This window comes from Triturus cristatus, chromosome 7 (assembly GCF_964204655.1).
Source record: "Triturus cristatus chromosome 7, aTriCri1.1, whole genome shotgun sequence".
Taxonomy (NCBI): Eukaryota; Metazoa; Chordata; class Amphibia; order Caudata; family Salamandridae; genus Triturus; species Triturus cristatus.
In genome coordinates, this window is record NC_140590.1 from 707,513,247 (window position 1) to 707,519,246 (window position 6,000).

The window sequence follows — 6,000 nt, forward strand, 5'->3', positions numbered from 1 at the left end:
CAGAGAAGAATACAAGCAAAGGTGTAGGAGAAAAGCACATAAGCAAGACACCTGACAAACACACACACTCACATGGTTTGCTTTCGATAAAAAAAATTATTTGTTAAAAGTCAGCAGTGGAAGGTATAAAAGGCAGCCAAAAAGAGAGATGGTAATGGCCCCAATTGGTTGAGGCTTTCACTCATAGTGGTGGTCATACCCTTGACCTGATATTCTCTAACTATCCGTCCCTGGTTACTGGTTACCCCCTTCCACTTGCCTGGGCAGACCATTTTGTAGTTCCCTTTGTTATATCCCACAACATGGCTCAGCTGGACCTAGCCAAGGTCAAAAGAACCTTCAGGCCATGGAGCGCTCTATCCCAGCGTCTAGTCTATGGAATATGTTTAAAACAATTACGGAAGATGTATCGGCAGGGAGAGGATGTGGCCTAACTGCTAGGGTGGTCGACTTCAAATCTGGGGACCGGATTACGTGTATCTGCACCGACGCTCAACATCCTGTGAATGTGGGCAAAAAACTTACTCTCCCTGTGCCTAACAAAAAAAATGAATGTGTCCTTGTGTAACGCAACTGGTGCTCATGTAAGGCGCTCTGATACCTGATACCTACGGGTCAAGTTTGCGCTATATAAAACTCTGGGGAAAAAAATGGAGGGTGCATTTACTTTCCCTAATGATGTCCTATCATTAGGTTTTGACAAACTGGCCCGTCTAAAACGTGTTTTAATAAGTGAACTGCACTCTCAGCAAGCTGGTTTTCACCTAGCCTCCAGACAGAAAGACTTAAATGTAAGCAACTCGAAAGGAAGTGGAGGATGAGTTATGACTGGGAATAAGCAGGCGTGCAGCACTGCCCTCAAACAGTTCCAGAAAAATATCAAGAAATCCAAAATGGATTTCTTCACCAAGCAAATTGCTCCCTCCAAAAATGCTCATAGAATGGTCTTTAAAATTGGTAAAGCATTTTTGCAGCCAGAGGCTCACAAACAAAACATTCTGTAAGAAACATTCTATTTGCTGATGTAATACACTGAGGTAATTTAGAATGTTATGCTCTGGCAGCTGATGAAGCCTAGAGCTGCTGGGGGTTGCTGTTCCTGGAAATGGAATAAAAGAAGCTTAATTTACACTTGTGTGGTGTAAATTACTACATGTTTGGCGACGAGTGACTGCGCAGGGGCAGACAAGACATTGGTAACCTTCACCCCTGGAGAGCTGACGTAAAGCTCTATGAAAACATACAGAAATGCTGAGAACTGTAAGTAAGGACCTCGTTCTTTTGAGAAGGCTGCCACTTACGTGTTGACTTTGTGAAGATGTTCCGGCGTGCTCTTAATTGGTAAACGATGTATTTTGGCTTTTATAAACTTAGTAAGCCAATTTTGAATGCTTGAGGACTCATAGTGACTTATTTGTATGAGTTAAGCAGTGTTTAATGCCCAAACGGGTGTCAATTGTGGAGAAATTGACACTGATTTATTATTGGTAATCAAATGACTAATAGTTACATTTTTAACGTGCGTATTCAATCCGCGCTCGAGCGCATTTCCTCGAGATCACCCTGCTGTGTTCTAATTCAGTAGGGGGCGCATTTCTCGCGCGTTGAAGCTTCCGCAAATTTCTGCTGATTCCTGCTGCCTGAAGCTCATACTACTCGCGCTGCCGATTTACAACTTTGTGGCTCCTGCTGTGTGCTTTTCATCACTGTGTACTGCACGACCTAAATAAGCAATGCTTACCTGATCAAGCGTTTCCTACCGTTGTGCACTGTTCGAGTGAAATCTATGAACGAGGCTTCCTGCATAAGCCTGCCTCACATCTTTGTTTGATGAGGAGATAATTGCAAAGGAAATAAAAAGAGCACTACATAACAAGGAGTTAAGAAACAAAAACTGGACTACATAACGAAAGGAATATATGGAATAAGAAAGTCATAGTGCTTGTGAAGAATTTGGGGAGCAAGCATTATCATTATTATTTTAGATTGTTGTTTTAATTAGTTATATTAGTTTATTGTTTTAATTAATTATATCAGTTAATTATTTTATTTTATTTTATTGCGTTTTCTTTTCAGGATGACTGAACAAAGTATGATGGCACCTCCTACATTTCTACCTGTACCTGGGGAACCAACAATTCCGTGGAAAAAGTGGAAGAATATGTTTTTCACTTATTTGGTTGCGTCAGGAGGAGACAAATATGGACCAGTTAGGAGACAAGAGATTCTTCTACATCATCTATGAAATGAGGGCAGGAGAATAGATGATAATTTGCCTGAAACATCGTTGGGTGTGGGGGATGGTCAAGCTGAAAATATTTTTTTATATGCCCTTAATGATGCTTGACAAACGTGTTATGCCCAAGATAAATATTGTATTTGAAAGACATAAGTTCTTTACGAAGGTGCAAAGAGAAGATGAGGATATATTAACTTATGTGGCAAATTTGAGGGGATTGGCTGTTACGTATCAATTTCATGATTTAGCAGAAGGTTTGATAAGAGATCAAATTGTGTGCTGTACAAACAACAAGCGTGTCAAGGAAAAAGTGTTGGCGAAAGATTCTACTTTGGAGGAGACTATTCAAATTGCTAGAAGCATGGAAAATGCAGCCTTGTGGCTCAAGGGGATGGAGTCTGGAAGTGAAAAAGTAAAGGAAGTCAATGAGGAAATGTGGTTGAAGTGAAAGGAATAGAAAAAAAAGGAAATAAAAACTGGTGGTATAAATATGAAGACAGACAATGGAGCAAGTACCAGTGCAAAAACAGGAGTGTATGGAGGAAAGATGTTGGTAAATGATTTGAGAGATGTGAGAAATATAATTTGTTATAGATGTGGAAGTCAGGGACACATTGGTTCAAGTACTAGGTGTACAACTAGGAATGTGATTTGCAGGAGTTGTGGTAGGAGAGGTCACCTGGCTAAAGTTTGTAGAACAAAAAGTGGACCACAGGTGCAAGGATTTAAAATGATAGAGGATGTGTGTGAAAACATTAAGGAGGTGATGTTGTCTATTGATCAAATTGTTGAGCCTGTGAGTGAGGTGGATACATGTGTGCAAGAAAGAGGTGATACTAAAGTGAAAATGGAAAGCAGATGTAAATTAGAAAAACCTCACTGTGAAGTAAATCTTGATGGAGTAAATGTTCGGATTTTGGTTGATTCAGGAAGTTTGTTTACTCTTGTGGGTAAAAGTACCTACTTGGAATATTTCAAAGGGAGGATGGAAGACTTACAAACGTCTGACATGAAAGCTGTAGTATATGGTGGCAAGAGGATAGAAATTGTGGGTATGAGATGGATGAATATAGGGTTCAGGAATAACATGGTTAGAGGGAGAGTATATATTACAAGTGATGGTTCAAATCTTCTTGGATTTGAACCCTCAGAAAGATTGAAATATTATTCTGAATCCGAATGCTCATGAACCTGTCATGGTGTTTAAAACTAGTGTGCAAGAGATTGCAGAAGGGGAGAACATATTACAGAAATGTCCTAGTGTCTTTTTGGTTAAATTGGGATTGTTAAAAGGATTTACCCATAAAATTATTTTGAAGGAAAAAGCTATACCAATTGTACACAAGGTAAGATCTATACCACACTTGATGAGAGAACCGTTACAAAAAGAACTGGATAAGCTACTTGCAGAAGGAATTATAGACCCAATTGAATCTTCGGAGTGGTTATCTCCAGTGGTTGTGGCTCCCAAGGATGGTAGAAAACTGTTTATGCATAGACTTGAGGGAGCTCAATCGCAATATTTGCATGGGCAGGCAACCACTACCCAACATTTCTGAGATGCTGACTATGATGGGAGGTGGTAAATGGTTCAGTGTTCTCGATATATCATCGGCCTATGATCAAGTGAACTTGCATGAACAATCTAGACCACTAACTTCATTCATCATTCCGCTAGGGGTTTTCATTATTGGAGGATGCCATTCGGACTTGCCTCAGCTTCGGCTGTTTTCCAAAGGATGATGCAAGGAATTTGTAGTGGGATGCAAAAGGTTATTTGCTTTCAAGATCACATATTGGTGGTCGGTGGATCTGAGGAAGAACATTATGAGATGTTGGATAAGGTATTATCAAGAATTGAGAAATATGGTCTGACCATAAAAAAGAAAAAGTGTCAGATAAAAAAAATGTGGTTGACTATTTAGGACATGAAATTTCCGCTACAAGTATTAGGCCTAAGAAAAGCATTGTAAAAACTATATCTGAAGTACCTAGGCCTCAAAATAAGGAGCAGTTAAAATACTTTTTAGGTCTTGTAGAGTATTGCTATAAGTTTATAAGTAATTTTACTGAAAAAGTTGAACCTTTGAGATTATTGTTGAAAAATGCAGCTACATACGACTGGGGGAGCAGCGTGAACTTGCTTTTACTGCTGTTAAGGCTTCTATCAGCATGTCATCAGCATTGCATCATTTCAATGCGAATAACAAAACAATTGTAACTACTGATGCAAGCAATGTGGGAATCAGGGCAGTGTTGTCCCAGAGAGTGGATGCTCAAGAAAGAATAGTAGGATTTGCTTCCAGGAAGTTGCAAGGGGCTGAACGGTCCTATTCTACTATAGAAAAGGAAACTTTAGCATGCTGTTCGGGGATAAATCATTTCAAATATTATTTGTGGGGTTTATCCTTTACAGTTCGAACTGTTCATAAACCTTTGTTGTTTATATTCAAGTGTGGTAAAGGACTTGAAGGTGGGGTGACACCAAGAATATCAAGGTGGTTGTTATCAGTAATGGATTTTAACTTTGTAGTGGAATATGTTAAAGGTAAGAGAAATGTGGTTGCGGATTGTTTATCCCTTATGCCTGTTGAAGATGATTGGGAAGACAAGGATGAAAAAGATAATGTTCATTTGGATATTTTTGAACTGACTGGATTTGCTTTAACTAAGGATGATTGGTGTAGAGCTGCAGTGGAAGAGGATGAATATAGTAAGTTGAAAGATTTAATATCTGGTGATTGGCATCAAGAAGGTGAGGATAGTCAAATATTGAAACAATATGGTGTGGTCAAGGATGAATTAAGTGTTTGTGGATTCAAGGTGTTACATGCTGGGCGTGTGGTTCCTCCAAGCAGTCTAAGAGCTAAATTAATTGATATGGGACACGAAGGACATCTGAGCAGAAGCCTTACCAAAAAAAGGTTGTGACCATTTCTTTGGTGGCCAGGAATGGATAGAGAGGTGGAGGAAAAGGTGAGAGACTATGTAGCGTGTTCGAACAGTGATAAGAGCAAGGTAGTGAGAGAACCACCTTTGTGTTGTATGGAGATTCCTGAGAAACCATGGGAACATTTAGCAATGGACTTTATTGAACCAGTGGAGAAGTTAGGAAGACAGTCCCTATTTTTGCTGGTCATTGTTGATTACCATAGTAAATGGTTTATTGTTAGACTATGGAATACATAACAACAGAGAATGTGATGAGAGTTTTACAAGATGTTTTAATGGAAGAAGGAATTCCAGGAGACATTACAATTGATAATGGAATGCAATTTGTGTTATCTGGAATGGTAAGGTTCCTGGATCGTCTGGGAATCAAACATGAGAGAGTGGCATTGTTTATGCCTCTGGCGAATGGTTTGGTTGAAAGAATAAATCGTATCATAATGGAAAATCTTCAACTTTCCCTGGCCAATGGATTGTCTTGGAGAAAGGAATTAAACAAGATGGTATGGGCTCACAGAGTGACTCCACACTCCACTGCAGGTGTTTCACCCTTTATTGCTCTAAAGGGTAGACAGCCTGCTACAAAGGAATCACCTATGTGCTTGCAGGATAAGAAGAGAGTTTAGGTGGATCGAGAAACTATGAGATTTAGAGTGAGGGAAAGACAGTGTGTGAACAAACAGATGTATGATCACAAAAAGGGAGTGAAACACACTCGCTGGAGGTGTGGAGACTGGGTAGTAACAAGGAGTGGAGGCAATGAAAAAAAAGGAGAGAGTTTGTTTTCTCAACCTAGTAGAGTGGTTCATGTA

At 39.6% G+C, this 6,000-nt stretch overlaps 1 long non-coding RNA gene across 1 annotated transcript in view; it reads left to right on the top strand.

Annotated features, from left to right (window-relative positions):
• Nucleotides 1–3,030, top strand: part of LOC146810376 (uncharacterized) — a 279,938-nt gene extending 276,908 nt beyond the window's left edge. Inside the window, exon 4 of the long non-coding RNA XR_014965681.1 lies at nt 2,077–3,030. This is a non-coding gene — a long non-coding RNA (uncharacterized LOC146810376). The remainder of the gene's footprint in view (nt 1–2,076) is intronic.
• The last annotated feature ends 2,970 nt before the right edge of the window (nt 3,031–6,000 follow it).